Source organism: Bacillus rossius, chromosome 1, assembly GCF_032445375.1.
Source record: "Bacillus rossius redtenbacheri isolate Brsri chromosome 1, Brsri_v3, whole genome shotgun sequence".
In the NCBI taxonomy this organism is placed as follows: Eukaryota; Metazoa; Arthropoda; class Insecta; order Phasmatodea; family Bacillidae; genus Bacillus; species Bacillus rossius.
In genome coordinates, this window is record NC_086330.1 from 365,803,276 (window position 1) to 365,812,739 (window position 9,464).

Genomic DNA, 9,464 nt, shown 5'->3' on the forward strand with positions numbered 1-9,464 from the left:
TTCTCTTATAAAAATAATTGAAGAAAGTTTTTTTAACACTGCATGCAAAAGTCACGTATTAAAGTTTTTATAACTCTAAAGGCATTATTGAAATAATTTAGTTTCCTAGGAAATACAGTAAATAAATACACCAGACTATTAAATGACACAACAATATGTGATATGCATTATACTAAGTTTTATCATAACATAACAAAGTAATGAATATGAAATCATCATCTGATTAGTTTGCTTCAATTGAAATAGCATCTCATTGATTTGAGATGGTTGTTGCTGTGTGGAAGTACTTGAAACATGGAACAATGCACAGTGCAATGTCATAGTCTTCACAGAAGTAACTGTTCTCCCTCCTTGCCTCAGTTCCTCTGGAGTCTCCCACGACTGCTAGGGTGCTGTTTCTTGGGGTCGGGTGAGGGGAAATGCCGTCCCGTCAGTCGCAAAGGGGTAGTGTGGATGGAGGATGCCCAGGTGCTTTTGGAGAATGTTCATCATTCTGGTACTTTTTTATAATTGCATTGATTACTTCAAATAAAGAAACCAAAAGACATTCTTTGTCCATCTGTTTTCTTGTAGAGAACAAATGTGTTCCACATTGCCAATTCTGCCAAATGGAGAAAAAAATAATTTCTTCAAAATGTTTTACCTCTTTTGTATGGAACAGGGTTGTCTACTCCGCCCATTGTTTTGTTGTAAGCAATTACTGCTACAGGTTTGACCTTTTCAGCATTTCATCATGGCCATTTGGGCATTATGAATTGACTCCAACATGCACACATCTTTCTTGTCTTTCATTTCATTGCTGTAACCTTAGGAAGGAAACTGCTTCTTCAATTTTCTGTAGCAGAAGGATGGCATATTTTTTCTCAATTCTCACACAGTACCATAGAAATCTCTTCGCGGTGCAACAAGTAGCTCAGCTAGTTGTCAAAAGTGGTTTCATGAGTGTCAAAACAACCTGTGCCGATGAGGGAGGTATTCATATTCTCCATCAAAACTAGTTTCTTTCCCAGTGTAAATTATGAATGACTGGAGGTAACCAGTCATTTACTCGCAAATCATGTTGCTTTTTATCCCAAATTTTGCTCTCTTCAAATACAATCTGCCTTAATAGAGCATTGGACTTTCATAAACTGTAAGCACTGCTAAAGGTTTTGTTCTGGTGCTGCATTACTGGCCACATTTGGTTTAGCTTTGGTTGTGGATGATCTTCAGGGTCTTGGTACTGTTTTCTGATAAATTGGGTCGCTAGAAGAGGAGGTTTTTTTTTGTCCAATACCTCTGGTAATAAAGGTTTTTTCAAGATGCTTTGAAGAAGTACAATGGTAATAAACACATGAATTTCATCACCCTTTTTTTTTGTCTTTCCATTGACTGTATGTTTTTTTCACAAGCATATTTATTTGTCTCCGACTACTCACCAGCTCATCGTCAATAACTGGCTAATATACTGAATTATAACACCTTCAGAATCATGATGAAAATGAACTGCAGCATTTTCTGTAAATGTGAACCGTGATGGAGCCAGCGGCGATGGTGTTCAACAGTTCTACCTGCTATCCCTATTTTTTTCTTCGCACAAGTTGTGTTTTAAAATAGGAACTTTGTTTTTAAAAACAACACAAGTTATAAATTGGTTTAAATGTACTACCTACTAAACATTATGTAGCCAAACATTATAAAAATAAAATGGGTGGGTGTACTTATGTTTGTGCATTATATGTTATACTTATTTGCTGTAATAAAAAACTAACTTTAATATAATAATAGTAATAAAAGGACTGGAGTGATATTATAAATATATATAATATAAAAGTATAAATTCAATCAAAGTAAATTTTTAAAATAATACTCATTTGTCTATATATTATAAACACACACATAAAATTATTTAATCCAGTGAAATCAAGATAAATTTTAATAATTAAAATTAATAAATTATACTTAATAATAGGAACGTAACCTCACTAATATTCATAATAAATAAATGTTTTTAGTTATGTGGAGCAGTATTCAATATCAATCACTAAAGTATAAGATTTAAAAGCACATTAGTAAATTTTATGTAGATGCAGCCTTTTCATCCTGTGATAATATTGTTGCATTGTGTGCGTGCATAGTGAAAATTCACTCATTTTTTCACAACGCTCCTTAAGAAGTATAACTTAAGTGAGCAAACCAATGTGAATATGTAGAGGCTCTGCAGTAAGAACAACTGTGAATAGTAACTCCAAGACGGGATGTGAAAGCCACTCCCAATTTTTAAAAATGGCACAAGTGAGTTCATAGATTAAAACAACCAGTCCCACATGCTTTAGTTCACAGAACTCAAAAATTAAATTTATGTATTTTTAATGTCATGTCATAATTTTATTTTCAATTAGAATTTCATCCAGCACTTTCAGAATAAATTATGTAGATTTCTAGAGAAATGCTGGTACCCTGGGAATCATTCATCAACAAAAGGCAGCTATACGATTAAATGGCCCAAATTATTTATTGAAATACAGTAGAAGCTAAAGTATCTCCTAACGTTAGTTCAACTGCAATTTCCACGACACTTTCATTCACAAAGATTAAAAAATGGCCAGTTTCTTAATAATGGGAGCGATACTGTCTTGAGATGGTGGTGTTTATTCAAAGATACGAGAGATCAGAAACATCCAGTTGTTTGTGCTTGTCCCGTGCTGCCCCGGGATCTCTGGTGTGAGCATTGAGTCAAGTGCACAACACACACGGCTAACATGAAAAGTTCTTATGTAGTTTCTGTACTTCTCTAATTTGTGAATGGCTAAAGATAACGTGCGGCGCCAATGTAACTGAGATGTATGTGCGCATGGGGAGAAAACATTGAAAATGTTTGTAACGAATGTTGAATAGTGGCAGCTTCTATAGCTCATGTATTTTCTTTACAAAAGTACATTTTTATATACCAATTCTTTTTTAAGTATGTATTTTTATTGGCATGTGTTAATGCAGAATGTGTGGTGTTCAAAATGGTAATTCACTTGTGCAGTTGGCAATTCGGTGGTTGTCATATTGCCAAGTGGTAATAAACGGTCACATATTTAAAAGACCTTATATGGATTCCACATGCAGTTTTATTTATTACTGTTTTTAAAAGTGTACGAATATTGGCTGTTTTCAATTTACGGAATCTTGTTGTAAATATTTTTTCTTGTTCTGATAATTTTTATTGTTAAGAGATTATCGCCATATAATGTTTCATTGTGACCATTTTGTTTTTTAGAACTGATTTTGTCAGTGCTTTAATTTTGTAATCAATTAAAATTTTGTCAATGTATTAAAATAATTGAAGAGACTTAGGTAGGCATGCACTTTAATGGGGATCAGTATGCTGAGTCAAAAGTATATGCATGTATTGCCAGAATCTCAAGTGAAGGCAATTGTTACTGGTGCTTCGTTGCATTGTAACTTGACCAATCCAGTCATGTTACTTGAAACATGAAATCTATAATCACCAGCTGTGGACTCACTTGTGATTAATAAGTAACAGGGCATCGGATTGTTTAGAGTTTGGGCAAGTTAAAAATGATTACATACATCTATAAATTTACTTCTCGTTATCATTCATTAAGTTGTGGAGAAATATTTGGATCCTTTACATCAGACTGAACAATGAGGTAGTTTGTCTCTTTGGATTGGCAGCATATAAGTGTAATGCTGGAATCACAATGCCCTGACGGCTCCGACACGACAGGCCCGACAAGTTCAACAGCCAATGAAATACAAGCTCGCCGTGACGTCAGCCCGACTAAATACGCACCCCGACGGCCCGCAAGGAGTAGATTCTATTTCTAATTTCGTCGTGTCGGGCTGCCCGACAGAAAAGAAAACGGCAACGGAAAGGAAACGGTACAGAACTAAATTTCAAAAATATTTACCTACTTGGTAAATCTTTTTGCTGAAAAGTGAAATTTTGTTTTACGTGTGGGTGAATTGAAATATTTGTAGCTTGCCTTAGTCTGTTTGTATAAACATAAACAGATATCATGTTTATGGTTAAAGACGTTATTTTAGAATCCATCTTTTAACATTTCGTTTCTTTTTAATTCTTCGGACAGCTAACATCAGGAGTATTGTTCTGTCCCTCACTGACATATCTTTATCTTGTTTCCTTGTAACTATAATAAACAACTCTATGTTTTACGATTCAACTTAACCTTACTTCGTATCGCAGATGACTAAATGTTTTTTTGCACTTCAACTGTCAATAATAAATAAAAGAGCCTACTTTGTTTGTAGCGCATTCTATAATGCATATTAATTGAAGTATTTAGCTTGGCACGATTTGCTGAAGGCCAAATTTAAAATCGTCGTGTTATTTTGTCGTGGTATTGTGACCCTACACTTTTAAATCTGTCGTGCTGAGATGCTGCATGACAGTTTGTCGGGCCTGTCGTGTCGGACCCGTCGGGGCATTGTGATTACAGCTTAAAAGTTTATCAAATGAAAGTGTAAGTCTGAAGCAAGTTTGTGAAAGCAAGCTTTAAAAAAATAAGGGCAGACTTGCTCAGTCCGGTAACGAAATTGCAAGAAAAATCTTTGCTGGTTAATGAATTAAGAAAATTCTTCCATTGCTTCAAGTCATAACAAGTGGCCCAAAAGTTAAGATTTTATGCTGTACAGTTCATGAGAAAAAAAAAGTAAAATGATAATAAACTTTGTAAAAATGTTGGTAGTTCTTTTAGTGATTGGTGTTATGATTTGTTTACATTCGGTGAATAAAGGCCAATCATACATGATCACCATTTGTGCACGCTAGTTATAGCGCTTGCTGTAGTGTTAGCATTAAGAGAGGTTGGTCAAATGTTAAACTTTATTTTTTTTTTGTGATCTGTTGTTCTTGCAAGGACTTCATTACATTCCATTTACATTACAATTTCTTGAATACCTGTAATTTCATTTGTTATGTTTTGATCTCATTTTGAGTACTTAACTGTAGTTGATTGGCTGGGTTTGTTTGCTCTGTACTGCGCAGTCGGGTGTCGTAACTGTGCCTTGTGTGGAAAATGGTAGAGCTCAAAGGCAGCTTGATTTGTTAGGTCGGTGTTGTGTATAAGGTTGGATGCTGTTGCTGTCGTACTGGCAGCTTACAATGTAATCCCTGAACTGAAGTAGTATTTTTATAGAATACCATGGCTTATTTCAAATGTAAACAGAGTTAGAGGTGTGATGAATATGGCATAATTCTAAACATCTAACAAAACAGTTAAGTGTTTTTGTAGCTAGCCGTGCCTGACTAATCACTTAATGCTAGTGTTGGTTGTTCCATAATTAGCATTTTAATAGTAAACTCAAAGTGCCTCTGGATGTATTCTGAAAGCGTTTTCATTGCTTCCATTTGTGAATACTGAAAACATGACCTCTTTTGGTATGTGAGCCAATCGACTCTCAAACTGTACATTACCTAAGCTTTCTGGAAAGACTTCAGTCATATTAGTGCTGCGTGAACAGGTTTTCGGTACGCTAACTTAAAAAAAAAGTAGGAAAAAACTAATATCTTGTGCATTGTGCTATAAAGTAACATAAGACAATGAAGAGCATTATGTTCTTTTTTCATTGTGAACACCACACGCAGTGTGGTGTACGGCTTGTTTACATTTCTTGATTGGCGTAAAGAACTTCGTCAAACTTAAGTCGAGAGGCTAACAAGGACATAATTTAAAAGTTACTAAATTGTAATTAATTTGCAGTTTACACACCAAACGCCTCTCTCCCAACCTCTTTCTGTTCTTTGTGCAATACATCGAGAACAAAGTAAATGATAAAATGTCATAAGTTGGTTGGTTCAGCTTAAAAAGTTCAGTTCGCATTGTGGTTATTAAATGGAAAATTGTTACAATCCCCAAAGGCTTAATGTTTTTGAGAAGCTTTTAATGAGAATTTTTATTTTTTAAAGAAATTGTTGATAAACTTTCTAAATATGGCAGCTATAGTGAAAAATTTTACATTCATGTAATTCATTTAAGGTGATTAAATATTAATGAGGTGTATTCATATAAGTATATATATTATGATTGTACTATATTAATTGAACTAATAAAAAAAGACATGCATGGATGAACTCAACTGATAGTTCTGTTGAGGTTAAATTGTTTTAGATGCTAGAGTGCAGATCTGGTGTGAATAGAGAAGTGGCTAATCTTTTAAGTTAGTTTGACAAACTGCAAAGATTTGATAGCATCTGTTTAATAGGTTTGAGGCTACTAGATCTATTATGCATACTTTCTATGACATTCCCTGAATTTTACTTGGGAAACTGGTTGGCAAGATATCATTGTTAAAGAATCAGGTTTGCAGAAGTTTAGTGAAAGTGGCAAATACTGACAAGTCCAGACCCTTGTTTTCACATGGTATGTACTGGTAGCATATTGCTGGACCAGGGTTACTCTGGTAGTAAAGTATTTCTTGAGTTGATGCCAGCCTTCACACTTGCATTGTTAATGTTCAGACATTGTGTATGAATTTTAAGCCTCCGATCTTGAATCAATCAGGAGCTACCAAGTGGAGTATAGGCTGGTAGATGCTGTTGTTTAACAATATGGTCGTGAACACATCTGGCTCTCGGTGACTGATGATAAAGCAAATGTATTAATGATAGCATGTTTTCTACAAGTTATGAATATTGGACTGTCAGCAAAAGATGTAGAATTTTTTTTATTTATGGCCAAGAATTGCCTGGTTTGTCAATGTTTTGCAACATAATGGTACATGGTATGTTAATGCATTTTCAGTAAGCAGCAATGAAATGTGTCATCTATGTAATTAATGCAATTTAAATGTCATTGTCTGCACGGTGCAAGATTCAAAGCAGTGTACTTCTCGGAATTGCCTTCTTGTACATATATACATTTTAAATTACAGTTGGAAGTATATTTTAGTTGTAAGATGTATGATGCGTGCTAACTGTAAGATCTAAGTGATGAACAATATAAAAACAAGGCAATACTTGTTTTAGGTGTTAAAAGTTTATGTATATACAATGTGTAAAGAGTTCGTAATACTGTTTGTTTACAACTTAATACTACTATCAAGACTTTGTACATATTTTTTGTTTTGTAGTATCATTTAATTTTGCCTACTTGTAAATTTTTATTTTTAAAAAATTACATTCCATGATTTATTTTCATTCAAAGACATTACGTGTGTAATGAGAATGTTTCTTAGCAATGTACTTAATCACTGCCAGCTGTTGAGCTTTGTATGACTCGAGAGACTGTATGTATTGATGAAGTTGGAATTATATTTTTACAAAACAAAGGATTGTGTGCACTTTTTAGTCATAGGTGTTCTACATTAGTTCAACTACAGCCATAGGGCTAAAATTTAATCCCAAGATTTCGTAAATAAAATAGGTGCTTGAAATAAAATCTCCAGGAGATATTTGGAAAGCCTGAAACGATTGTCATCCTTGAACCCAGCTCCAGACAACTATCTCAAACATCTGGCCAGGATTTACTTTACATAAAAACTGATTCACATGTGACTTTAAATTAAACATGCTTAAACTATCAAAAATCCTGACGAGATATTTTAAGGTGGTTAAGCAGAGCTGTAAATAAAACAAGTGGCTAGTTATATAGGCTATAAAAATCCAAAAAAGAATCTGCAAGCAAATAAGTATATTATCTAAATATATACTCCAATTATAGCACTCAGCATGAATTTGACTCTAAAAAATTAATGTTGCAGACATTTGCATGCAAGACCTGTTGAATGCACACGGTACGCAAATATGCCAAAATAACTAACACCAAAACCCACAATTAAGCAAAAACATTGATCACATACTTCAATCTTAAAGTTACTGCAAAAATTGACAAACTTCTAAACTGTCTTACTGAATGCCTTATACACAAATGTGTCTACTCAAAAACTATTTTACAAAATAAAATTGCTAAAGAAAGAATAACGAAAATATGTTCAATAAAAAGTATGTGACAATTATTCAAAAATGGCTTCAATATACAACTAGATAAAAATAATCTCTCAAATATAAGACTTTACTGATAATTTACTGAAACTGCAACATTAAAACATCAATAAGTCTTGAGGGCAGCATTTCAACTGCAATTGTGGCACAAGTTCCTAGCACTGCGGAGAAGCTAGTTCAAATGCAGATGCATTCCTTGTGTTCAGGTTCATAAAGTTTACATAAACTTGCTAAGACTCCTTGTGTAATTACATAAAATGACTGTTACCAATATGTTGACTAAGTCATTAGAATCCTGTGTCAGTTCATTTTGCCATGTAAATTATGCGTACAGGCAGTGACTGAAAAAAAAATAGGTACATGAGCTCAGAACTAGCAGACACACACGTAAATGAATGGCAAAGTTCAGTCAGTGGCGTAGCCAGGATTTGTGTATGGGGGGTGTTAAGAAACATGACCCCCCCCCCCCCCGTATTAAATTTGGATTTTAAGGTGTAAAATAGTGCTATTTTAGCAGTTTTCGGTTCTTAAATTTAAATATTGTAATGGTAAAAATTATATTAATTTTAATATGAAATTTGTTTTAGTGATGAATAAGAAATTAAAGATTTGGTGCTGGGGGGGGGGGGGGGGGGGGGGTTGTTCTGCTTCAAGTACAGATAACAAAGTTGATGACTACGTCAAAAATACATCCGAGCAGAGTTCATTGCCTTGCAGGTTGAAGAGTTGCCATCAGTGCTGCGTTACCAGTATGAAACACATACTGCTATCGCACAATGGTAGTTAACTGCTCCTAGCCAACCTTGGCCTCGGCGCGATCCTTCATTATTTCCGCACACTTCGATACTTCATTAAACCTGTCACGTCCGAGTGTCACTTAACCGTGACACGAAACACCACCAGGTTTGCAACCACAGCACCTCTCTGAGGTGTTGTCTAAGTACAGAAGTTAGCAGAGATTTCACTCCCACACTAAACATAATTCCATATTGTTTTCTCTGATAACTGTCACTGATTCTCTCACTACTAACATATAACCAAAGTGAAATAGTTTTGTCCCTAACTATTTCAGGTTTCGGTATTTCTGAGCTATCACTGGGTTAAGGATCCATGGCATTTTAATACATTTATACTTTTAATAAGATTTTATTGGAGATGGAAGGTGGCAGAGATGGTAGGTGGTAGAGATGGAGGGTGGTAGAGATGGAAGGTGGTAGAGATGGAAGGTGGTGTTCGTTGGCGGTCTAAAATGTCAGGTTAACCTAGTTTCACAATAAATAACCATATTTGGCTTGTAAAATCATATTAGTTTACATAAATGCCCATCTAATGCAATACACACAAATTGGCTTTATTTGAAGTTGTAGCAACAATAAATGGTAATACGCGTATAGGCATGGACCATTTACTAGTTAGTCCCTTCAAGAATCAACAGATACATTCAAACACACGTGACTGGCATTTAAACATAAACCGAGGTCTCCCTATTCCTTTACATTTAGGTGCTACA